This window comes from Panthera onca, chromosome A2 (assembly GCF_046562875.1).
Source record: "Panthera onca isolate mPanOnc1 chromosome A2, mPanOnc1 haplotype 2, whole genome shotgun sequence".
NCBI classification, from domain to species: domain Eukaryota; kingdom Metazoa; phylum Chordata; class Mammalia; order Carnivora; family Felidae; genus Panthera; species Panthera onca.
In genome coordinates, this window is record NC_138340.1 from 114,927,660 (window position 1) to 114,954,981 (window position 27,322).

The following is a 27,322-nucleotide window of genomic DNA, read 5'->3' on the forward strand; positions in this document are numbered from 1 at the left end:
CCATCAGTTTTTAAAAAAGACTTTATTTTTCAGAGCAGTTTTAGATTCACAGAAAAATTGAGCAGAAACTAGAGAGATTTCCCACTACACTACCAACATTCCCCACCAGTGCAAAACAGTTTTTACAGTTGATGAACCAACACTGACACATCATTATCAACCTAAGTCCATTACATTAGGATTCACTCTGTGTCGTACATTCTATGGGCTCTGACAAATACATAATAACACGTATCAACCTTTATAATATCATATAGAACAGTTTCACTGCCCTAAGAATCCACTGTACTCCAGCTAGTTATCCTCCCTCCCCCAAACCTCTGGCACCCATTGATCTGTTCATAGATTCCATAGTTTTGTCTTTTCCAAAATGCCATATAGTTGGGATTATATAGTAGATAAACTTTTCAGATTTGCATTTAAGTTTCTTCCATGTATTTTCATGGCTTGATAGTTCATTTCTTTTTTAGTGCAGAATAATATTCCATTGTCTGTATGTACCACATTCCATTCACCTGTTGAAAGACATCTTGGTTGCTTCCAAGCTTTGGCAATTATGAATAAAGTTATGATAAACATCCATGTACAGGTTATTTTGCAGATACAAGTTTTTTCAGCTCCTTTTGGGAAATGCCAATGAGTATGATTGCTGGATCATATGGTAAGAGTATGTTTAGCTTTGTAAGGACTGCCAAACTGTCCTTCAAAATTGCTATGTCTTTTTGCATTTCCACCAGTAGTGAGAGTTATTGATGTTCTACATCCTCACCAACATTTGATATTGTCACCGTCTGGAATTTAGCCATTCCAGTAGATACATAATGATATCTCATTGTTTTAATTTGCAATTCCCTAATGACATATGGTGTGGGGCATCTCTCCACATGCCGACCTATAACTTATGTTCAATTCTATTCAATGGAAGAAATTCACTAGGTCCAGACCACGCTGAAGGGGAGGGGACTATACAAGGGCATGAATAACAGGAGATGAGGCAATTGGAGACCATCTCAGAGGCTGACCAATATAATTAGATTGAGAAATGAAAGGAGGAGACAAATTAAAGACCAATATAGACAACACTTTTGAGGAGCTGCACTATAAAAAGAAACAAAGACCTATAGAAGTATGTGGAGTTAAAGTAAAGAATGTTTTTATTTTCTTTGCTTTACAACAAACCAGATCATTCTTAGCAATAAAGGTAATACATTGGATATGTTGAAATGTAAACAAGTAGAACTCTATTTTATACGTTTATTCATGTACTTCTTAGAAGTATTGTGAACAATGCCAAAGTTTGTAAGTAACACACCTGAAAGGGGATTTTGTTTTCCTTCCAAGATTTTATTTAAATTCAAGTTCGTTAACATGTAATATAGTATTGGTTTTGGGAGTACAATTCAGTGATTCATAACTTACATATAACACCTAGGGCTCATCCCAACAAGTGCCCTCCTTACTGCCCATCACCCATTTAGCCCATCCCCCCACGTATCTCCCCTCCAGCAGCCCCCAGTTTGTTCTCTATTGCTAAGACTCTCTTATGGCTTGCCTCCCTCTCTGTTGTTATCTTATTTTTCTGTCCCTTCCCCTATATTCATCCACCTATTAGTGGATTAGAACTATTAAATTCTACCTATTAGTGAGATCATACATTTGCCTTTCTCTGACTGATTTATTTTGCTTAGCATAATACATTCTAGTTTTAACCATGCTGTTGCAAATGGCAAGATTTCATTTTTTGATGGCTGAGTAATATTCCATTGTGTGTGTGTGTGTGTGTGTGTGTGTGTGTGTGTGTGTGTCACAAGATATATCTTCTTTATCCATTTATCAGTTGATAGACATTTGGGTTCTTTCCATGATTTGGCTATTGTCGATAGTGCTGCTATAGACATCAGGGTGCATGTGCCCCCTTTGAATCAGTATTTTTGTATCCTTTGGTTAAATACCCAGTAGTGCAATTGTTGGGTCCCAGGGTAGTTCTATTTTTAATCCATACTGTTTTCCACAGTGCCTGCACCAGTTTGCATTCCTACCAACAGTGTAAGAGGGTTCCCCTTTCTCTACATCCTTGCCAACCAACATCTGTTGTTTCCTGAGTGGTTAATTTTAGCCATTCCGACAGGTGTAAGGTGGTATCTCATTGTGGTTTTGATTTGTATTTCCCTGATGGGGAGTGATGTTGAGCATCTTTTCACGTGTCTGTTAGCCATATGGATGTCTTCTTTGGAGAAATGTCTGTTCATGTCTTCTGCCCATTTCTTAACTGGATTATTTATTTTTGGGGTGTTGAGTTTGAAAAGTTCTTTATAGACTTTGGATATTAGCCCTTTATCAGATATGTCATTTGTAAATATCTTCTCCCATTCTGTAGATTGCCTTTTAGTTTTAATTGCTTCCTTCACTGTGCAGAAGTTTTGTTTTATTTTGATGAAGCCCCAATGGTTCATTTTTGCTTTTGTTTCCCTTGCCTCCGGAGATGTGTCTAGTAAGAAGTGCTATGGCCAACGTCAAAGAAGTTGCTGCCTGTGTTCTTTTCTAGGATTTTGATGGTTTCCTGTCTCACACATATGTCTTTCATCCATTTTGAATTTATTTTTGTGTATGGTGTAAGAAAGTGGTCCAGTTTTATTCTTCTGCATGGCGCCATCCAGCCTAAAAGGGTTTTTGTTTTTTTTTAATAGTCTGTTTTGTACCCATGTGGGGAAAGAAACAAGTGCATCTATATCTCAGTGCTTCCAGGACATGTACAAGTACACCTTTTAATTGCCAAAATCAGCCACCCAAGTTTATTTAGGCAGATGAAACCAATAAACTTCAGTGGGGGCAGACATTCTCTCTTGGCTTGAAAACAAGCCTACAGCTGCTTGGAAAAGGTAGGCTGATAGGCAGAGACCTGCATGTGGCAACTGGCCCAATGATGCCAATTAAAATGTTACCCAACTAGAGTAATCATTCAAATCATAAATAATGTCTGCAATTGCTTTATCTCCTGACTCTCCAACACAATAAAATGTGCATTCAACACAAAGATGAAAGTAAATGAATGGGCCAATTAATTTGTGAAAGCAAATGCCCTAGATCTGTGTCTGATGTCAGTTCATTGCGAGCAAGTAAGACTTGGGATCTCCTGGGGATAGGATCAGGCAATTGCAGGGTTTGAAGAGGGTGATAAATAAGTTGCTTTCTGCCCCTTCTGCATCCAGAACCAACACAGAATAAAACATAGAATGGAAATTGAAGTGTTGGCTTTACTACTAATATTTACTAGTGTTAGTTCTTCAGAGTTTAGTCTGTTCTTCTCAGGGTCCCAGTCTAGACCTTGAGTCACCATTCCCTTACACTGATCCTGGGCAGTGAGGGAAGAAAAAACACGAATCTTCAGTTTATAGCCTTCTAATGGATTTGCTCTTCCTTGAAGAGAATGAGCCACTGGATGTTATCTGCCATGACATACTTGGGAGCCAAAAATTTTAAATGTGTAAAATGCAGGATCATTACTGCATGGTTACGAGAAATACTACCTTTCATTTAGTTAGGACTATAAAGAAAGCACAGAGGTAAAGGTAATGACACTTACAATGTACCCAATTGACTGTATACTGAACCAAGAAAACCCTCAATGGCTTCCAATGGTCACTTCTTACGCCCTGTTTCCCCTCCCATCAGAGAAGAATCTTAGACTCTTCCATTGAGAACAGAGGACAGGTAGAGAATGAAAGTTAACAAGCCTACCCTAATTTGCATGCTCTCAAAATTCATATTAACACTGGATTTTATTGAAATTCCTTCTTGTTCTGAAAAGGAATGAGAAAAGGATAGGTAGAGGTTTGCGGCATTATCCAGCAGAAGTTTCTCCACAGAGAATCATGGCGGTGGTGGGGATAAGGTTCCCCTCTAGCAGCAGCAAAACTAGCCAGAGAAATGCCCAACACCTCCGGAGGCCCCAGGATACCTTCTCTATAAGCGTGTTTGAACGACAGGCCAAATACATGCCAGGAAAGGAAATTCAGCATGTTTTATCAAGCCCTTACAGCACACCAAGCCCTTGGCCATGTACTGGAAATGCAGAGATAAATTCACATTCAAGGTGACCCAGGAAAGTTACAGCCTAGGATAAGACCCCATCACTACCACCGTTATGAGCCTTCAAGAGTTTGATAGCATGAATACTCAACTATTTGGGGGGATAAATGGCGAATGTCTTTTCCTGGAGTAATTTCCTCCTGACCCAAGTATATTCCAGGCACTGTGCTCAGTTCTGGGGAGCCAGCAGAGAAGGAAACGGAGTCCTTATGGAGCTTACATTCCACCATCATGACAACTCTGCTTCTGGAGATCACCCTAAGGCTGGCTCTACTCCACTAGAGAAAACTCTAGCTGACTTATTAGGTCCCTTCTACTCTATACGTCCTCTTTAATTCTCTTGGCCTCTTTGATTTTTACCAAATATTCTTCAATATTCGAGGTGCAGTCAGATTCCTGCTGGTAATGCTAGACGCACCATCAGTACCCCTCCTCCAAGGTGCCCTCCCTGACCCCTTAGCAGGCTGGGCTCAGTGGTCTGTGCTGTGCCATGGGCACAGTGGGTGGGCTTCTATCAACAATTGAACGTCACTCTATGTTTTCTGAGGGCAAGTGCAGTTTCTCATTCCACTTTATACCCCCCAGCACCAATCACATTGCCTGGCACAGTAAACACTCAAAACATACCTGTCATACTAAACAGTCCCTCCAACCAAAATAATCTCAAGTGCCCCAGTTTAGGAAGCCTCAAATCTCAAAATTCGAAAAACAGATTAAGGATAAAACTCAACGTAAGCACAAGGCTGGAGACTGCGGGTCCTGTCCGGCAGTGCCTTCTTGACTTGCAGACCACCCTGGGGGAAGGCATGGAATTCGGGGCGGGGCGGGCGGTTACATACCTAACATTATTTGATTTGATGCCAGGAGCTTCATGAAACCTGCAGCGTGGTATAAATGAACACCCACACAGAGAGGTGTTCAGGCAAGCGTGCTGAGTCCACCGGCTCCGAAGCCAGGGCTGGGGAACGTGAGTCGCCGGCAGGGGGCGCGCGCGAGCCTATGGGCAGCGCAGGCGGGGCGGTTACTAGGCCGGGAGGGGCGCTGGGGATAATTTTTGGTTGGTTGTCTCAGGGTGCCGACCGCCCAAGCCCCTTTTAAACTTCGTCTCTCCAGCGCCCTCCCTTTTCCGACTCGGTGTGCGACTCGGTAAGTGTCTTCGGACCGGCCCGACGCCGGAACCGGCCACGTGGTCTGGGGTCTCTCTCTGGGTCCCTGTGCCCGCCTCGCCCGGGCGTCCATGACGCGGGTTCGGCCTCAGCTTGGCGCCCCCTCGGGAGAGGCCCCCGATCCCGGGGAAGGTGCCCCCGTGAGGGCTCCTCTGGGGTGAGGACGTCCTCGTGGAGTCGGGGACCCTTACTTCCTGGGAAGCACCCTTGTGGCGCCTTCCCCCGGCCCCCAGCCTACCGCGCCCCCGGTCCCCTCATCCCTGGTGCCTGTGGCCTCGATGCTCCAGGGTTCCAAGCCACAGGGAGTTTCAAGTGCCCTTTTCAAAGAAAAAATAACATTTGGAGAATGCAGCTGCGGGGCGGAAGGCGCCCAACCGGGTCGGAGTGGGCGCTCTTGGCTCGCTCTGGGCTCCCGCCTGCCTGGTGTTACCATGACCCCGACGTAACCAGTTTGGAAAATGAGCCAGATCGTGGATCTGAGCGCTTTAACTTTGCGTGCGGAGCAGCTTAATTAGTGTGCTAGCAACAAACGGCGGCAATTGCTCTCTGACAGCCACTCCCCACAAATGCCTTTCAGTTGCCACTTTGCAGGGTGGTTTGGCTTTTTGAAAGGTCTGGAGTTCGTCTTGCGGGGGCTGATAACTGCTGTGAGTCCTGCCTGCAGTTTTCTGCCCCAGAATCACCTTTTCTGGAGCGACCAGTACCGTATGCAGCGCAGGACCCTCTTCCAACATTTTCAGGGTGCGAAGCCCGTCATGGTTTTCTGTCCCGGGAAAAAATGAACCATTGGGATTCTGATTTGTGTCCACCAAGACGCTGGCACCCATGCTATAGAAACGGTTGTTCTCCGGATTTAGTAAACTTTGTAAAGATCTAAATTTAGAGTAGAGTGAATGAAGGAATCTTTGTAGATATCCTAAGTATCACTTAGCAATCTCTTGAAATGTGAGGCTTCTGGGGGTTACATGTTTGCCCGTAGAGTTATGAAAGACCTTTTTACCTCTTAGGAAATAACTGATATTACTGACCAGGAAACTGAATGGGACATCCATTTTACCGTGCTTTTAAAGGGGCGGGGGGAGCAAGCTGTGCTGTAGGCATCCCTTTTCCAGCCATATCTATTACCCCAGAGCACAGGGACAGATATCCCTGTCCTGAGTCCCTCAGTCTGGTGACTAGCACTGCAACACGGGGAAATGTAATGGTCAGGCTTTGGTTTACAATTGCTTTATTGGGGGGGGGGGGGGGGGGGTCCTCTTGAGCCAAACTGTTTCAACAGTTCCATGTGAGAGAGAAACACGGGCTGAGGGAGCCAGGCACCATGACGAGGAAACAGTAGCTTGAGCCAGTGTCTATTTAAGGGTAGTGGAAACTGAGCAAGTGCCGAGAACTGTTCTCAACTTGCTGGGCTCTGTCTGCTTCTGCTTGGTCAACAAGTTTCAGGCTTCCTTTGGTTTTTAAATCTGTTGAGAGCTTGTTTTAGTGTTTCCTAGGTACAAACTGTTGCCAGTAACATTTCAGGTTTGGTTTTGTTTTTTTTCTAAAATTGATACTGTTCCATGATAATGTAAAGGTCAAGTTGGACAGGTCGTGGGTGCTGACATTATATTACATAGAATTCCAGATGATAGGAACTTAATTCACTGTTCTATTTTACTCCTGGCTGGAAATTACCAAGGAGATTTCCCAAGTGTGAGGAAATTTGGAGAAAGCCTTTATATGGGAATTCTATTCAAAGGTAGCTTTTTAGTCTTTGAGGTAACTAGTAGGTAACCACAATAAAAGATGCTCTTTACATAACAAACGAACAAAAAAAACCCAAATCATAAAGAGTTCATTGATATTCTTAACGTTGTTCTTCTCACTTTTCTATCAGGCACAGTCCAGTTTAAGATGCTGATGAGCTTCAGGTATGGACCAAATGGAGATAATTTGTTATTAAATAGCTGAATTGAATTCTTGGCCAAGGATGAGAACTCTTAATCTGATCGGATATGCTTCTCTGATGGGTTAAAGGATTTACCTGAGGCCAACTTCATAGGAATTGGTTACCTGCAGTCACATCCCTCCTCCCTTTAGAAAGTATGTTTTAGATATGAAGGGGGCAAAGCCTGTAATAAATAGGCAATACTTTATTATGCCAAGAAAAGGTTATTTTTAATGGATTTTTAAGTAATTGGCATTTAATCTTTCAAAGTATCTTTCCCTATGGTGACCATTTTGAGCTTTTAGTAAGATAGGGTTTGAGTTAAAAATTCACTTTTATATGAGAACATTACTAAGTCTGAGTTGAAAATGCGTAGTATGTTGGGGAATTCTATTAACTTACCTGCTGCACAGCTTTTGTAAACATGGTCTAGAAACCACTGTTTATTTTCTTAATAGCACATCTTATTTCATAATTGCCGATCTAACTACGTGTTGTGATACTTCTTTTACAGGTCTGGTGCTCGAAAGACAATAGTGGTGTTTGAAAGAAGCTTTTCAAGTAGATACAGTGTATTTGAACATATGGCGATTGAATAGAGGCTTTTGCTCTCTTTGTCCCTTTCATGGTAGTAGCAGGGGTGAATTTTGAGAAGGTGCCAAATATCTGTAAGAACATATATCTACCAGCACCATAGAGAATTTTGTAGAATTCTGTTCTATTATTTAGCCTTTCTGCCAACCAGCCCTAGCCTGAAGCTTGACATAGTAACTAGACTATTCTACAACTGTCTTAACAACACTGTCACTTGTGCCTTAATTTGCAAAGATTATTTTTAAATTCTATTCCTTTGACTGCCCTAAAGATACATTTCAAAGCATCCTTTTAAAAATACAGTTTTAGGGGTGCCTAGGTGGCTCTTTCAATTAAACATCCAACTTCAGCTCAGGTCATGATCTCATAGTTCGTGGGTTCGAGCCCCACGTTGGGTTCTGTGCTGACAGCTCAGAGCCTGGAGCCTGCTTCAGATTCTGTCTCTCCCTCTCTATCTGCACCTCCCCCACTCACACTGTCTCAAAAATAAATAAATGTTTAAAAAAGTTTTTTTAATAAAAATAATTTTATATGCATACAAATTTTTCCATAATACATTATTTCAACAATTAAATTTGATCCTTTTGACAGAAAACAGATAAATGGCTTAGTAACGATCGGCAAGGGTAGGTTGCAAAGGGGCATGAGTGAGTTTTGAAGAAGTGTTTTATATCTTTTTTAAAAATATTTATTTTTGAGAGAGAGAGACAGAGTGTGAGCGGGGGAGGGGCACAGAGTGAGAGAGACAGAATCCCAAGCAGGCTCCATGCTCTGAGCTGTCAGCACAGAGCCCAATGCAGGGCTTGAACCCACAAACGTTGAGATCATGATCTCACCTGAAGTCGGACACTTAACCAACTGAGCCACCCAGGAGCCCCGGAAGTGTTTTATATCTTGATTATGGTGGCACTCGCGTTTGTCAAATTTCAGGGGTGTGTTTTGCTAAATGTAAACTACACTTCAATAAATGTGATTTTTAAAACTTAACTTTTCTGGCATCTTAATGACATTTCCAGTGAAATCTATGAAAAGATGGTCTTGGGTCAGCACTTGAATGATTTAGGGAGGTGTTAAAAGTGGCAAAAACATCAAAACATTTTGGGGTGTAAGTCACATAAGTGACTTGTGCACACAATATAATACGTGAGAAAATCAAAAGGTATATGTTGGTTCACCTGTCAAGGATATAGAATTTCTCCTTATGGATATTCCAGACAACACATTCCTTGTCTTAACAGCTGCATTTTCAGTCTCATTGGGTCTGTCATGGCACTTTGCCTTCAGTCTCTGGACTGTCCATTCTTAGTGGCCCACATGGAGTGTGGAAATTGCTACCCTGTATTTGCCCTGTAACCTGCTCGGCACCATTTCAGGTTCCTGATAGCCTTGCTTTCCACACTGGCAACTTCCCATTCCAAGAAAATTTAGAATGGCCTTGACTGATAAATGACTAGCCAAGGGATTTGGGAAATGAAGTGAGGTTCTAGCGGCCAAGTTATTGGGCTTGGGTTGATCTCAAAGCTTAATACCTAAGTCACGCGGTTTACTCCTGGAAAAAACCAGTCTGCGCTCTCCCTTTTTCTCTGCGGATGTTCAAGGACGCTTTTGAAAGGAAGGATGGGCCGGGTATTGGTTGTGAGTCATTGTTCTTTACTGTAGGTAACGAGGAGGTGTAATCTCAGAGCCTGTTGCGCCCTGCCCTGAGACCACGTGGACTTCTGACAGCTGTTGCTGTGCTGTGTTGCCTGCAGGAAGAGCCAGCAATGCTCTTCAGATGGCCAGGCTTGAGAACATTCCCTGCTCTGTCTCCCCCAAACCCCCTCCATGATGACAACACAGTTGCCCAATACCTTGGCTAAATAAGTCTAGTAAACCGCAAAGAAGATGGGCTGAGGAGCTGAAGCCTACCCCACAGTCCTGCAGAGTCACCTTGCCCTCCTTGGCACAGCACACACCTGCGTGTTGAGCACAGCTAAGACGAGCCGAGGCCAATAGGACCGTTCTTCCAGCCAGTTTGTGCTCAAGTGCTCTGAGAAGTGAAGCAAGTCTGGAGTTGAATGAAATGTTTTCAAAGAGGGCTTATTAACTCCAAGGGAGGAGGCTGGGCTTGAAGAGAATCTTTCCTTATGACTACAAAAGAAGATGGGATTGAAATATAACTTTATGCCAATCATTATGCTTTCACTGAAAATGAAGTATCTTAAGAACTCCAGTCGCTATCCTCAGATATTACTTGCCCAATATCACAGTTACTTTGTTGTTCTTGTTGGTTCAGGTAGGTAGGGCCCCATAATTTGATTTCAAGAATGGGCATATCCCATTTTTGACCTAGACACTCTATAGTGTTACTTACTACCAGTAATTTTGGGTTCTTAAAAGAAAAACCAACTGTTTGTAGTTCAAGTGAGTGTTCCAAACTCAAGTACTTTTGAGGTTTCTGAAACCTAAAATATTTTCACAATTCGGCAAATATTTATTGTGTTTCTCTTGTGTGTTGGTTAAGCCCTGTGATAGATGATTCCTGTTTTATGGTGCTTTCATGGTATGACTTAGCCACATCACTATGTCAGTTGAAGCCAGTTAGAATGTGCCCCCGTTAACTTCTGTTAGAAGGAAAAATTTCACTTAGTATCTGAGTCAATAGCTGAAAGATTCAGTTGTTGGGACAAGCTATGAAGAGATGATTATATCTATTTTTACCCGCCCTCCCCCCCATCACTACCACATTCCCTGAATGTTAGGGTGGTTTCTAAATAAACAGCAAATAATACAATAATTAGAAAAGGGGATAAAAGCTCAGCAGGAAGAGCAGGATTATAAAGCCAAGCCATTAGACCTCCTGCATTAGTCTCCTGCCAGCTTGGCTCTGAGCCTCCTAGGAGCTGGAGAAAAGAGCCAGTTGGCAAATTTGTTATTTGGCACTTAAATATAAATTTAAAATGGAAAAGGAGGAGGGAGTGGGGTCATTTGCATTCTAGGCTCCCTGGAACCTGGAACCTAAACCTAAAAAACCTAATGCTTTTTTCCCCTCATGATCTCAAGTACCTTGAACAAAGTAGAACAGAAAAGGTGTATGCATGACTAAACAAGGATACAGAGATGGTAGAGACTGATGGATCTGAGTTGTGAGGTCAGTCGGCCAGTGACCCCAGCTCCTTGCCAAGCCAAAGGGATAACACCTCTTTGGAGAAAAGCCATGTTGAGATTGTGTAAACAGCCAGATATGTATTTGAAAGGCTTATTTTTATTTTGCACTCATAAAGTTTCCCTTTCCAAAATTTACTGCGTATTCATGAACTGAAAAGTCCTGATTTAGATATATTGTTATAAAATTGTGATTTATCCCAATCCGGGACTATGCAACCATTGACTAGAGGGCCCCCTAGTGGAGTTTATCTGTATTGTGAGGGGCTAATTTCTTGAGGTACTCCCCACCATCGCCATCTGCATTTCCAGAAGGACAGCTCCACATCAATCTGTTTCAGAGATAGAGGCTAAATCCAGTCAAATCAGGCTGATGGACGTCACAATGATTTGTTTCTGGGAGCAGAGCAGAATGGTGCAGTTAATGGATCGGAGCCTCATACCATTGGTTTCCCAGTTGAACAAATGCCCTGGCATGTTACCCCCACTCTTTAAGGCAGAGTAAAGCACACTGTATCATTTATAGACCTTCTGTGCAGGAGAAATATGTGGAACTTTGGGAATCATCATAGAGTCCAAACTGCAGTCTAATACAGTAGGCACTGGCCACATGTCACTACCGAGTACTTGAAACATGACTACTCCAAACTCACATGCACTGAGGTCTAAAAAACATCAGCTTTGGGAGAATTCACATTAAAAAAAGAATGTAAAATATCTCAATTTTATATTGACTATAAATGATATTTTGGATGCTGGGTTAAAGGAACTGTATTATGAAAATTATATAAATGCTATTTGCATTATATTTCTGTTTCTTAAACATGAATCAAAACATTCATGGGAACCACAGGGATAGTGGTTCCACAATCCAATAGAGAGAAGGATGTTGCCATCCTATTACAGGACCTGGCGGAAAAGCAAGAACAAAATTACCACTTACAACACAGAACTGACAATAGGTAGGCAGCTATTCTTTCCAGGGTGCAGGAGGAGGGAGCCAGTGCCACTTACAAGACTTGACATCAGTTCTACCCTCAGGCTGCTAGCACTTCTGGGGACTGTAAATAAAAGGCTTCAGGATGTATTTATTAAATACTGTTGTTCTAAGACTATGGGCAAGTACTTGTGTGTTCATTAGAATCATCCAGGGACTTGGTGTGCTACAGGTCCACAAAATAAAACTTCCTTAATGAAGAATCCATATGAAGGACATATGGATTTCTAGGTCTGTATGTTTCTGGTTTCTTGACCTACTTAGTTTGGGGCTTGTGTGTGTGTGTGTGTGTGTGTGTGTGCGTGCACGTGCTTGTATCTGTAGTAATCTTTCACTTTTAATGGAAGAGTCAAGACTGGGCGGGGGAGGTGACATCATAACTATTACCAGAACTTTACATAAAGTACAGTTTTTAAAAACTACCTTAGGTTAAGCAAAATGTTCCACAAAATTCTCCCCTTCCCTCATTTCACTTAGGTCTAAAAAGCAGATCTGTGTGTAAAATCCCCTTTCGTAGTTTCCTTACTGGTAACAATGACTTTTTATCATTTGTCTCTTAACAATAAGTGGATTCTTCCCTTGAGACATTACTCTTAAGCAGTGATTCTGCTGTCAAGCACTGAGCCCGCTTTGGATCCTCTGTCTCCCCCTCTCTCTCTGCCCCTTCCCCGCTGGTTCTCCATCTCTATCTCAAAATAAACAAATAAGCTTAAAAAGGGGTGGGGGGGGGCGCCTGGGTGGCTCAGTCAGTTATCCGACTTTAGCTCGGGTCATGATCTCACAGTTTGTGAGCTCGAGCCCCACATCAGGCATTGTGCTGACAGCTAAGAGCCTGGAGCCCGCTTGGGATTCTGTGTCTCCCTCTTTCTCTGCCCCTCCCCCACTCACACTCTGTCTCTCTCCCTCAAAAATAAATAAACATTACAAAAAATAAAAAAAAAAGGAGTGATTCTTTAGAGGAGATGGGATGGGGAAAGACATTTTCACCCTCCTTTGTATTGGGATGGAGACCTTTGTATTGTCTGAAGACACTTTTGACTCTCACAATTGTGTGGGTGAGGGGTGCTCCTTGTGAGCAGAGGCCAGAGATGCTGCAAAATATCCTATAATGTGCAGGACAGACCCCAAAAGGACTGTCTGCACCAAAATGTCAATAGCGCAGAGGCCAAGAAACCCTGTCTTAGAAAATGTCATTCCCGGGGTGGCTCAGTCGGTTGAGCATCTGACTCTTGATTTCAGCTCAGGTCATGATCTCAGAGTTGGTGAGTTCAAACCACGCATCAGGCTCTGTGCTGACAGTGCGGAGCCTGCTTGGGATTCTCTCCCCCTTCTCTCACTGTGCCCCTCCCCTGCTCCCGTCCCCCTCCCCCCATCTCTCAAAATAAACTTTAAAAAAAAGAAAAGAACATGTCATTCCCAACAATACCGGCCCGCTCAGGTGCTACTGAGTGTGCTACAGGCCAGACCCCACACGCACAAAGCTTCTCAGATAGACATACAGGCCTGTAGAGGCTTATTTGCCAGCTTCCTTGTTTTCACTTCTAGGTGAACTTGTATGGTACAACTCTTACAAAACAGCAATTCAGTGTTATTTTAAGCAAATATATATATATATATATATTTTTTCTTTTTCTTTTAAGCCTCTCAAAAGCTAGTTTTACTGTTGATTGTAAGCAGCCAGAAATTCAAAATTTGCTCATCACAAATTTGTGCTTTTCTTAGCCAGAGTTGGCCGAACTGGAAGTCTTAGCTTGCTCACTGAGGCGGAACCTGCCCAAGTCTGCTGGGGTACCATCAGATCCCTAGTTTGTATCCCTAGTTAGATTGTTACAATGATCTACTTCTTCAATAAATAGCTTCAGGCCTCATGAGGAGCCCCTACCACATCAAAGAACATTCTCAATCCACCTGTAAAACAAAAAACTCGTATTAGGGGCACCTGGGTAGCTCACTAAGTGTCTGACTTCAGTTCAGGTCATGATCTCACAGTTCATGGGTTCAAGCCCTGCATCTGGCTCTGTGCAGACAGCTCGGAGCCTGGAGCATGCTTCAGATTCTGTCTCCCTGTCTCTGCTCCTCCCCCATTCATGCTCTGTCTCTGTCTCAAAAATAAACAAACATTTAAAAAAAATTTTAAAATAAAACCCCATATCCAAGGAATTGAGACCAAACATGCTCCACTCTCTCTAGTTTTAGGATTGTCCAAAAGACTTTGACTAATTTTAGAACCCAAAGAACAATAAAAACCTGGGAACACTGTTGGCAAAAGTAAAACAAGCCCCTCCCAGCTGTCTGGAGTGGAATCTCGGTTCAGTTAACAGGCATGTGGTGAGTCAGACCCATTTCCAACTCCCCATCACTGCAAAGGTGCATTTGATGCGGGTGCTCTCTGATGGGGCAGTAGAACAAGGCAGGTCCCCGGCAGCAAGGCGGGGACATCACTGCAAACGCTCAGAATGAGACGGGGCCAGGGTTACCGGAGCTCTGAGCACTCAGAGGTGCTGCCTACCTGTCAGACTGAAGTGCCCTTCTTCGCTGTCTTCTGAGAATAGCCATTTGTAACATTATACTTCCTCGCATAAAAAAAAAACAAGTACAGCACGTGCCCCATGGTTACAAATAGCAACCCCAGTGCGCCAAACTGCTGAGGCCGTGGGGCCAATACGACAGGGACAAAGTGAATGGGGTCCGTGAGGTAGTTCAGGGAGCACTGCCCACCATTCACAGCCCCTCGCTCTGCTTCTGGAATGTTCTCCTGCAGAAGCTGGGTCACAGTGAGGTCAAAGGACCAGAGACCTACAGGGACGCAGTGTTGGGGGAGAGTAAGTGTAAACAGGTATCCGAGACTGCGGAGAGAATTTCAGCTCTGACACTGAATGGTATTGTCTTGTGGATAAATGAAGCTTTCTGTGGCTCTATTTCCTCATCTGTGAAATGGGAACGTTTAGGGCACTATCTCACTGGAAGATTATATGAAACGGTGTTGTGAAGTATGTAGCATCATGCCTGGCCATTTCTGCATGTTACTGTCATAATTTGTGGTGTTGTAAGTATTTTTTTTAAATCACCATCACCACGTCATCACTACCTCACAATATAATTTCATGTGGGGTGTATTTACTGATGCCTCCATTCCAAAAATGGTTAGGACAGAGAGCAACGTCTTCACCTTCCAACCTAGTTCCAATTCCAGACTTTGCCTCATTGCTCCTGGTTTAGCACAGCAAGGATTAGCCTCCACTCTCCTTGTACCCCCACTTTCAACCACACTTTTAACCACTGCTGTCTGTGAGTGACAACGCTAGGGGTTCTCACCCCTGCCTGCACGGGCACTGTCACAGCTGCTGTCTGTCTGGTAGGTCTTCCAGTCAGCTGGCCTTCTAGATTCTCCCAGAGATCCAGCCTTGACTCTATAGAGGCCTCCTGGTTGCCCCTGCCCTGATTCCTGGACTTAGCTCTGAACTCAAGAATTATTTGGATTGAATATGCTTGTGTCCTTCAGTACCTGCCTTTGCAAAGCCCTGGCCAGACCTTCTGTCCTCCTGCACTGCCCTTGCCATTCTGCTGTGGCCACCACCTGGCTGTGGCCAGCCCCCCAGCCTCAGGGATACACTGACCACCCAGCATGGCCTCTCAGTCTTTGGGGGTGTGGACCGCCAAAGGCCTTGCCCTGCCCTAGACTCTGACCTAGAACTTACCAGTCAAATCCCCAGCCCCAGCCCTTAGCAAGCAGTGCTTACAAAGGTAGAAAGCATTTGTAAAATGCCCCGGTGGTACAATGGGAAGCGCCCACAGAAGTGAGAGCTAATTATGCACTGACAGAATTATTTCTACAGTGAAGGCATAAAGAGTTACAGTTCCTAGATTTTAAAAAGCAAAGTGACTTTTGGGCAATGTGCCCAGTCTTCTTGTAGCCAGAGTTCTGTAACTTAGTTTCCATCAGAATGGAAACAAGTATTTACTGAACAAATGCCTCGGATGAACCTGGCCTGGGGATACCCAGTCGAATGCCAAGGCAGGCCACAGGCCACCCGTCCTGGTGAGAGAACCAGTCACCACAGAGACCTGACCATTCTGACCATGCCAACCCACACACAAGCAAGATATACTTTTGGGCACTGGTGCTTTTCACGTGTGCAGTTTCAACAGCACACAACCCCAAGGTCATTTGTGATTCTGCTAGGGATAAATGTCAAGGGCACCTGTGGGCAGTGAGTGTGCAGGAACCACACAGCATCCATTTCACTCAGCATCGTGGTTCGGTCTCATGGCCCAGACCACACCCACCCTTACACAGCAACGCTTGTGAAAGCACCAGAATTACAGCCAAAATAGAGTAATGATGACGACTGAAGATGAGACCTCATATTCATTCTAATAAGTAGCTCCTCTGCTTGTCACTTCCCTGACAGGTAGGCACTCTCATTACCACCCCGTCTGACGGAGAAGGAAATGGTGACACAGGGAATGTAGGCGACTTCCAACATCATCAGGCAGGCTGGCTTCAAGTCCTGAGCTGTCTCCTTCATGAGTGTCAAGAGCGTTCTGTGCCTCTGGAATCCTCATCAAGGGCTGGCAAAGAAGAACTGCTATTGTGAGGGTGCCTGGGTGGCTCTGTTGGTTGGGTATCTGACTTCAGGTCAAGTCACGATCTCACGGTTCGTGAGTTCGAGCCCCGCGTTGGCCTCTTTGCTGACAGCTCAGAGCCTGGAGCCTGCTTCAGATTCTGTGTGTGTGTGTCTCTCTCTCTCTGCTCCTCCCCCACTCACACTCTGTCTCTCTCTCTCGAAAATAAACATTACAAATTTTTAAAAAAAAGAACCACTATTGCAGTAGAGAAAAGCCAGAAGCTTCTGTCATGCTGCCTCTCTAGATTACAGGCATTTCTGATTATATTTCACATTCTCCAAATGTGATCATTTCCTTTGATTCAGGAAGAGTCAAGTGGACTTCACTCCACCCCCCCCCCCCTTCGAACTAGTTTATTTTCACAATGTGAATTGCCTAAATCTTAAATGGCCAATCTGCTTTCAGTAGTTCATGCAATTAAAGGCTAAAAGTGCAAGCCAAATGCCCTACTAAAAAAAATAATCTACTTGTCAGGTACTTCACTTAAAATATCTTTTTAAAAAAAAAATTTAATGTTTATTTTTGAGACACAGAGAGACAGTGTGAGGAGGGGAGGGGCAGAGAGAGAGGGAGACACAGAATCCGAAGCAGGCTCCAGGCTCTGAGCTATCAGCACAGAGCCTAACATGGGCTTGAACCTGCGAACCGTGAGATCATGACCTGAGCCAAAGTCAGACAGTTAACTTGACTGAGCTGCTCAGGCACTGTCCCCTTTAAAATATTTTAGAGGTTAGGTAAACTCCAGATGAATGAACAGGTTTCTAATCAGTCATTTAGAATTAGGAACACAATTTCTTTCTCACACACATATTTTACATCAGAGGAATGGGGTTTCCAGGCTAGCCCATGGTTCTATAGTCTCTTGAATCTGATCTACAAAAACCTCATTTCCCCTCTCCCAGTGTTCCAAAGCTTCTGTGGACCAAGGGTTTCTGGGTCTCCCTGGCAAAAATAATGAAAATATCCCCCAGCCCCATGCTCTCACTCCACTATGGCTCCAGAGGTGAGAAGGTAAAGCTCTGAGTCCCTAGAGGTCAGGGACCTTCCCGAAACCTAGGACCTAGAGTTAGCAGATGAGGTTTGTTGAATGAATGGAGAAGATAGATTTGGTTTTCGATCCACACTTTCCACCACCCACTACCACACGTTCCACTCCTTGCATTTCTGACCTGCTTGAGGAATCCACTGTTTCTGGGCTGCAACCTCAGGGAGGGGCTTTGAAGGTGATGACTATGGATTTGGGGGATAGAACAAGGTTTGGGTGGAAACAGGGATCCCATGTCTAAGAGCAAGGCCCAGATTCTGCCCAGGCTGGGAATCTGCAGGTCTAATCGTTGGGTCTAAACACCTTATGCTGTTAAGCTGTTTCCATTGCCATCACTGCTGATCCCAACGTGTCACTGATGGAGTCACCATGCATCAACAGATCAAACTTTAATAAAAATTTAGGGGCGCCTGGGAGGCTTAGTCGGTTGAGTGTCCAACTTTGGCTCAGGTCACGATCTCACAGTTCATGAGTTAGAGCCCCACATCGGGCTCTGCTGACAGCTCAGACCCTGGACCCTGCTTCGGATTCTGTGTCTCCCTCTCTGCTTCTTCCCCACTCATGGTCTGTCTCTCTCTGTCTCTCAAAAATGAATAAACATTAAAAAAAAATTTTTTTTAATCTAAACACCCTTACCAAATTAGGTAAGTTCTCACTGCCACATATGAACAGCATGTGGTTGGTGGCAAAGTTCCAAGACCAGCTTCTTAGAGCAGGCAAGCTTGTAGAGCCTCAAAGTTAGGCACCTTGTCCTGGGAAAGGATTCCCCTCCATTCCCCTAGGCAGCTAAGGAAGGTTTGAACTCCACCAAGCTGCCCTCTTTCCTGTCCCTCCACCCCAGCTCCATGGAGAAGGATCCAGATCAAAATCCTCCTTTCATGTAGATGCCATCTGGAGCATTTATGTGCTTGACAGCTAGGAAATAGCTACTTTCACTTCCCCAAATTTCCATGTCTTCACATTTCAAAAAGCCTTTGTACAACTGTACAACTGCCTGTCTGGTCTAGAGCACTCTTTCTTCTCCATGTCACCTGTCCAGCTTGTTCTTCAGGGATCTCTCAATTGTGCCTCCCTCTAGGAAGGCTTCTCTAATTCCAAAGACCAGGTTTGGTGTCCCTCCCACATGTCCTCAATCTTCTGCCCTCCCCCCAACATAGCTCCGATCACTTCATATTGTTGACTGTAGTTAACTATTTACTCAATGGCCTCCCATCCAGAGTGTATGCTCCGTGGGGCTAAGACTTTGTCTGATGAAACCACTCTAGTATCCCCAGTGTCTAGGACAGCTCTTTCCATGTAACATGTTCTAGGTGCATGAATGATAAAGACTTACAGTGCACAGTGGTGAAACCATCAAATGCCTCTAAGATTCCTCAACATCATCACAGTCTGCAGAATCCCATGTCACACATGACCCATACTCACCGATTCTTGCCAGGATCATACCCTAGAGTAACGACATGGTGGAGATGTAAGACTCGGAGCTCCAGGTCCTGCCTGCCTTCAAACAGAAATGTGATTTGGTTCAACGGATGGAGGAGCAGTCCAGAAGGATAGGCTGGTTCATGTTTCTTCCAAAGAAATAAACATGTACCTCATCCTCTTTTAGCAACTCGTGGTTGGAAGAAGAATTCTGGCTTAGTGCAAGTGAGAAAACAGATCTAAAGGACTTCCGGTAGCAAAGACAAAGAAGACGCAGTGTCAGACAGCCTACCTGGGGCCAGCTGGATGTGATTCCTGTGCTGATCAAGCCATAGTGCCCCTGAACCTGCTGAAGAGCATTGTGCCCGGCAGGCCGGATAAAGCTGAAAGGGCCCTGAGGATGCTAAGCAGGGAGTCTCCAATCCCTTGGGTGTAGACATAGCCGGTGGTGATGCAGTTGAATCCCAGCACCGTCATGTGGAGGAAGTCCAAGCCCAAGCCAGCCAAGAAGACAGTCCGCCTGCAGTATGCGTCCCATCCCTCCTGGCACATGCACAGCAGTTTTGGAGGCAGAGAGGAAAGCCGGTAGTTGAGGCCTGTTGTCCTGCAGGGGTAGACTCGTGGTCCTTCAGTGTTCCCAAAGTTTTGGGCTTGTTGATGAATCCATCAGTGATTTCCCAAGAGTCTTTTTTACCCAAAATAAAATCCAATAAGCTTTACATCGGTGCCCTGCCCAAATGCCCTCGGCCCGTCCGAGGAACCACATCCGCTTCCTTGTTGGGCAGTTCCTATGTGCAACAATGGCTTCCTATCCCAAGCACTCATGTCTTTCTAGTGGAGAGTCTCTCTCCAGCCTCAGGAACACAAGGGCAGGCTGTAGGTGCCCAGACATCATACCTCTGGGAACAACCCTCCACTAATAAATGACACCACTTGGAGAAACACACCAGTTTCCCTGGCCCTTGGTGGGACAATCCTGAGGTAAATCCTACACAGTGTGTCCCAGGACCCAAACAAGACTGAGGCCCAGTGGTAGTAACCTGTCCATCAACACATTCTTTATCAGCTCTCTTCCCTTCCCTGTCTCATTTCCCATCCCCCCTCCATGCTTCCTAGGGTCACCTTCCAAAAAGATTACTTTCCACCCCGAGTTCCTCCTCTCAATAATTGCTTTTGAAAGAACCCAAATCAAGACACACAGTGAAGTCAGGAAGGTAGCCACTGACAGGAGAGAAATTATAGCAAAGCATGAAAGATACATTTTCACATGCTTGAAACATGGTAATAAACTCTTAAAAACAGTGATGGATATTTTCTTTGGTTATTTTTCTGAAGAAACAAATACTTAGAAAAAGCAAATGATAACAGCTTTCAGTCTTCCAGGATGGAACAGGCAATGACTATAAGCAGATTGAAAAGACATTATCCTGAGAGGTGTTTAGCACAAATTAAGACAAGCTCTGAAAAAAAAAAAAAAAAAGAAAGAAAGAAAGAAAAGAAAAGAAAAGGAAAGGAAAGAAAAGAAAAGGAAAGGAAAGAAAAGGAAAGAAACACAACAGAAGTCAAATAGGTCTGTGAAGGAAGGAGAGAGGGTCAGGCCAATCCATTCTAGCCCAAGAACTATGGGGAGGGGGAAGCTCTTGGTTATAGAAAAGAAATTATTGCCAGAGCAGCTTTGAAAAAAAAAAACTAATAATAATAATAACAATGATGAAAAACAGCTATCAACTTGTTTTACTAGATGCTAGGGAGCAAAACGGGGCTTTGCATAGGCAATCTTTCTGTCACAGCATTCCTGCAATCAGTTCTGCTATTGTTATCCTTACTGTACAGATAGTGAGACAGGGAGTCTGAGTAGAATGACTCTGCATGGTTACACAGCTAAAAGTGACAGATGGAAAGATGCCGTACTATTTATCTATTTGTGTATATCTATCTATTTGTGTATATACCTCTATAAATACATATATTTTATTCAGACAGTGAGATCTGGTGGGCTTCAATTGCAAAACAACTTGAGAGAAAAGGTGCAGAAAAAGAAACTGATGTCAGAAGTAAGGCCTGGTGTTATGACAGGCAAATGGGTAACACTGTCAGCAGGCAGGAGAGTTCTTATCTTGAGGTCATATTTATTGGCAGGTCTCCTTCTTCGCATCCTCACCCTAATGTTAGGGAACCTCTGATTGAAAAAACACTGCTGATAGCAGAGGTGGTTGATTCATTATATTCTTTTGACCCAAAGACCAGTCCATACTCACTGAGATGGTTGTCTTTCAAACTTAGCATCTTTAAGGAAGATTATGAGTGAGAAAGGGAGAAGTAATTTGCCCCCAGGACCATGAAACAGGTTGTGCAGGTTGAATACCCCACAGTCCCATGGGAGTGCTACTCACATTGGAGTCTCTCTAAAAACAGCTCCTGGAATTGGGCAGTGTAAAACCTGTGTAACTGCACCTGACAGCCCCACCTGTCCCACCAATGAAATCAGCCATATGAACTATATGACCAATGGCACAGTTGGAACCTTCTCATTTTTTCACTGTTTCTAGACACATTTGCAGACAGAATGTGGAGATTATAATCAGACATAAGTTCTGGAAAGAAGAAATGAAACACTGACATAAAGGAGAAAAAAAGAACGAGAGCTGTCTCTGAGTTTATATTACCTTGAATATTCACAGCTTCCTGTTGCCTTTTTTGGAAGCGCCCCTCTGCTTGTTGCTGGGTTTTTACAACCAAATGGGGAACTAGGTGATAAATCCTGGACCGAAATAGAAACTCCACAAGAAGTGAAAGCAAGTTCCATCCAAGAATGAAACCTCAATTGATCACATGAGATGCCCATGTCATCACCTGGCCCACGGACAGGAGAACAAATATATTGATGATCTGGTCCAGCCACCAGACCACTGCATTCATCCCTGTAAGTGAGGGGAAAGGAACATTGTGACTCAGTGGCAGAGTCCTTCCTCCTGGTGAACGTAACGTCGTGCATTTGCTAGATATGTCAGCCTTGCCCTGGGTGAACTGAGGTCAAAACAGAAAAGATCCCTTTCAGTCTAACAATGAATTCACCATGGGATTTTCTTTTTTTTTTTTTTTTTTAATCATAGGATTTTCAACCTGAAAAAAAAAAAAAAAAAAAAAAAAAACCTTCAAGATCAGTCCTATTGAATTTGAACAGTTAATAGATGAATAAGCTGAGGACAAGGTTACTCAGAGCTAATTATTCCAACTCCTGTCTCCTGTCTTCTCTTTTCTATCACATCCTGCCATCTTAACCCCAACAATATTAACTAGTCGTAATGTTATTACGACAACATGCTAACGAGGAGAGGAGGATGAAGGACAGAATGACTAAAGCTTCTCAGTGCCAGGTGCCTAGTTCTAAGCCTTCTCCAGACATCCGGCTCGCGTAACCCTCACAACAACCCTAAGAGGTCGACAATAGCTGCCGTCCACAAATTAGGAAGTAGGGGTGCAAAGACGTGAGCTTATTTGCTCAGGGTCACAGAGAAGGTGAGTGGGGGAGCTCAGAGTCAAACCCAGGCAGTCTGACTCCAAAACTTACTCTCTTAACTCTTCCACCACCACTGAAGAACATATTCGCGGGATTGCTTAAAAAATCATAGTGAACCTTGAGCCGCAATCTGCGTTTTGCTTTAGATTTCTTTGAAATTAATTAACAGAGGCTAGGAAGATTTTCTCTTCCCCAGAGACAGAGGGCAATTTCAACACCATGTCACCTGGCTTTTATCCACATAGCCGTTGTGTTTTGGGTGGTGTTATTGAAGCCGCAGTACATCCACGAAGACATGATTTAAGGGGCTTCTACTCTTTGTAAGGAGTATATTTTAATAGACTTCTCCATGAGAGCTTCCTTTATCTTGGCTACCAACTCCAAACGTTTTTTAGCAGAGCGTACCAATCACACAAATAGAGGGTTGGACAAGATCTCCAGCTTTAAGTTGGCAATTTGAATATATCACAATGTGAATGATCCAAGTTTTATAAACGGAAGAAAAAACAAAGATGATGCCAGATTCTTCCATTTAGCTCCATTGTTGAAAAAAATTCTACCTCTCACTGTCAGTGATAAGTGATAATCAACAGTCAGATTTGGGGATGAATTTTTCTGGGGGCGGGAGTAGAAGCTTATCACTGGCCAGAATTAAGAAAAATTTTAATTCACTTATTTTCCATGTCTAAAATTGCCATGGAACTTCTGTTATGTATTCTGAGGGGCTTCTCTCCTTCCTGAAAGTACAGTTTATATATCTTTTTAGTAATAACAATGTTACCATTTCTTCCGGTGCGCAGATATACTACTAAGTGCCTTACAAATCCTTTATCTCACAGAATTCTTCTTCAAACCGAGCAGGCAGGGGATGTGGGCATCAGGTCTATTTCTCCCATTCTACACATGAGGAAAGTAGAGTCTGGAGAAGCTAAGTAAATGCAGCTGGTAAGAGTCATAGTTGGTTTTACCTGGACTCAAATCTAGGTCTGTTTGTCTCTAGATACATTTCTGTTAAGGGCTACTTACTGCCCCTCTCAGAGCCCTAACTGACTCATCAATTCTGTTCACTAAGCCAGGTCTATTTCTCAACTGATTAGAGGACCGTGATGCCCAGGGTGACCCAGCTCACCAGCCAGGTGGCCTCTGTTGTCACCTGTGAGGCTCACAATCCAGGCCCTCTGAATGGTGATGGTCAGTGCTGTCCTGGCCAGGTGGCCAAGGCCACCATGGGTATCACAGCCACATAGCAGGCCACCTACAGAAGGGTGGTAAAGGGAGTTTGGAATCAGCCCATTGTGATACACTCCACAGTTATTTATCTGACAGCTCAAGTACATCTACAATGAACATAAAGATCTTTGGGAGGGGGGCGCCTGGGTGGCTCTGTCGGTTAAGCGTCCGACTTCGGCTCAGGTCATGATCTCGCCGTCTGTGAGTTCGAGCCCTGCGTCGGGCTCTGTGCTGACAGCTCAGAGCCTGGAGCCTGTTTCGGATTCTGTATCTCCCTCTCTCTGACCCTCCCCTGTTCATGCTCTGTCTTTCCCTGTCTCAAAAATAAATAAAAAACGTTAAAAAAATTTAAAAAAAAAAGATCTTTGGGAGAAAGTTCAATGTAGGTTTGAAGCCAAGTGTTATGTGTTGTTTCTACTCATTTTCTTCTTCCCATCTCCATTAGCACCAGATCTGATGCTAATTTGTACCCTGCAGACAAAGACTCTGCTGTTCTATTGCCTTCATGTCTGTGGGATTTAGGCTCTGACTCACAAATTAGGGGTAAGAAGAACACTGACTAAAGATTAGCCAGATCCAAAACCAGTCAGCGGGACCATACGGAGACGACTCACTGAAGGGTATTCAGGGCTCGTCTCTGACACTCACTCTTACTGCACAGCATGCACAGTGAGCTGGCCAGGCCAGACTTGCTCCTTCTCCCTTCTGTAGGAGAGCACAAACATCAGGACGACACAGCAGGCCATAAAAGAGGCATTCTGAGTGAAGAGCAAGGTGTGAGCAACTTGGTTTTAAGAGACAGGTCGGGGCTACCTCATCATTTAATGCAGAGTAACTACATTTGGCCAAATCTCTGGGCCAACCAGAGTTATTGTTTTCATCAGTAATCAAGGGTTTGAGTAGGAGGCAAAGAGCAGGCTGATATGCTCACTAAAGGCAAAGCCTTTGCAACCAAAGGAAAACAAAACAAAACAAAAAACAAAACAAAACAAAAACTGAGCTTTATAAGTAAATGAAAACATACTTTGAGAGAAGAATTATATGAAAAGCAAGATACTAGATACATCAAAGAACATTTTAAAAAAAGAACATAAAGTTTTTCTATTGATACATCATACTTTAATTTGTGACTGAAGTTATCAAAATGGCCAAAGGACCAACTTGAAATAAATTAACTTTTCCAACAGCATGGCTTCAGAGAATGCCTTTCCAAGCCTCCTAGCCAGAATGGAAATACTCATGTCCACTAGTAATCAAAAGAATAGGAAAAACTTTAAAAATCCTACATTCTTCCTTGGTAAAGGAGGGTTAAAGAGCTATTAGGGCCCAAAATTAAAAGTAAATCTACATTTGAATGACTAAGTCTCCAGATATTAAGTCCTAATTTAGACAGATTACTAGGTATGAAAGATACTTTTTACACATGGACACTGCCTTTAATAAAAAAAAAAAAAAATAGTAACACAAGTATATTATACATAGGTAGTACCAGAGTGTTAAAAAGAAAGCTTGTTTTCCAGGAGTTTGATATTAAAAATCTGTGATGGGCAAGAATCTAAGAACTCGAATAAAATATTTTAAACATAATATCAGAGACTATACAAACATGTATAACTCTTCTTCTAGTTTTTAAAAGTTATGCTCTCTTTCTCTTAAGTTGATATCTGTATTTTATTTCACTAAATAAACCAAAAAAGCTAGTGAGATCATAACTTACCTCATCATTATACATCATAGTTGAAAGTATTACCTTTGTTTCTTGGTTTCCTGTTGATCTAATCACCAATTAAGACCCCAAATATTAATAGAGAGCTAGCCACCACTAAGTCAAACAATACTAGTAGAAGAAGATTATGTCCATATAATTCTATCAGGAACACAGAAATGGCAAAGTGCCACATTTGGTCTCCTTGCAAGGCAATGAAGCAAATCATGTCTTAATTATTGAACCTAAAAGATGGAACAAACTTAAAATCCAGAAAGATGCATTTCTCCTAAAGGACATGTAACATGCAGGATATAAAATCAGAATATCAAAATTATACTTTTATGCAGTACAGCTATAATGTACTTTTAGAATGCAATGTAGTTATACCTTAAAAAGCTGGACAGATTATTTTTAAAACCTTAAAAAGAGCCAAGAACCCCATGAGAAAATATCAGATAAACTCTTCTGAGAAGATGAGAGCCCCAAGAAGGAAGCCCAGGTCACCCTAAGGTATCTGCTTATTCAAAAGAATGCTATAAAATGCAAGTGCAGTTTGGGTGATATCAGAAGGTCAGGTTATAGAAACCCATGCCCACCAAAGATGAGACAAAGACAAAATAATTTCTGCTTTAAACTGAGATCCCATATAACTCTACCCTAAAGGTAAGAAAGGGTAAACTACAAGAAAACCAGCTCATTCCTGGACTTGTAGTGCAGGCCTTACCTTATCTGGATGGTCCAGGAAATCACAAGCCTTGAACTTGGGTTAAACTGGCCCAAATGGCTAGTGCCCACCATGTATCAGGTAAAAGCCAATTAAAATACTCTCTAAAGAAAGATACTATCACCTTAGGCTTCAAAATACTCCTACGATAATTTTTAAATACAATGCCCAGTGCATAATCAAATATAACCAGTCATACAAGGAAATGAAGCACCATGAGCAAGATCTACATAAATAGAATAGACAGACCATAGAAACAGACCTATTGAGACTTCAGACATTTAACTTATCAGACATAGGCTGTAAAAAAAATAATGATTATTATATTTAAAGAAATAAATCCCAGGTCTGAAAATCTGAACAGGGAATTGGAAACTATAAAAAGTGACATAGCCAGTTTGAAAAAGAACTACATAGAAATTCTAGAACCAGAAAAATGTAACAATAGAAATTAAAAATGCAATTGATAGGTTCTATATAGCACATTATAACTAAAGAAAAATCAGTTGACTATAGATATCTGTGAAGAGAAATCCACAATACAACACAGAAAGACAAATTGAGGGAAAAAGTGGTAAAAACAGGGGACTCCTGGGTGGTTCAGTTGATCAAGGATCCAAGTCTTGATTTCGGATCAGGTCACGATCTCACAGTAGTGGGATCAAGCCTGGTGTCAGGCTCTGCACCGACAGCATGGAACCTGCCAGGAATTCATTCATTCTGTCTCTCTCTCTCCCTCTCTCTGCCCCTCCCCTGCTCACGTGCACATGCATGAGTGTGCTCTATCTCAAAATAAACACTTTTTTAATGGTAAGAACAGAAGATGAAAAAGAAGAGAAAGCCATAATGAGCCAGACAAATAGAAAACACAAAACATCATGGTTTGTTTAACCTAAATATAAAATTAGTTATCATTAAATGTAAATGAATTAAATATTCCAGTTAAAGGATAAAGATTAAAAGGGTGTTTGGGTGGCTCAGTTGGTTAAGTGTCCAACTTCAGCTCAGATCACAAGTTTGTGAGTTCGAGCTCCCTGTCGGGCTCTGTGCTGAGAGCTCAGAGCCTGGCGCCTGCTTTGGATTCTGTGTCTCCCTCTCTCTCTGCCCCTCCCCCGCTCACTTAATGC

The 27,322-nt window shown here is 43.1% G+C and overlaps 1 long non-coding RNA gene, 1 other non-coding gene and 1 pseudogene across 3 annotated transcripts in view; 2 read left to right on the forward strand and 1 right to left on the reverse strand.

The window, feature by feature from the left end:
- LOC132676712 (heterogeneous nuclear ribonucleoprotein A1-like 2) overlaps window positions 1–27,322 on the reverse strand; it is a 263,151-nt pseudogene that overhangs the window by 12,604 nt on the left and 223,225 nt on the right. The window lies entirely within an intron of this gene.
- LOC132679272 (uncharacterized) lies at window positions 4,934–8,763 on the forward strand. The gene is made up of 3 exons (XR_009610058.3): window positions 4,934–5,235; window positions 7,132–7,165; window positions 7,697–8,763. It is a non-coding gene; the product is annotated as an uncharacterized LOC132679272 (long non-coding RNA).
- On the forward strand, window positions 7,216–7,287 carry LOC132679990 (small nucleolar RNA SNORD93). Its single transcript, XR_009610467.1, has one exon. It is a non-coding gene; the product is annotated as a small nucleolar RNA SNORD93 (small nucleolar RNA).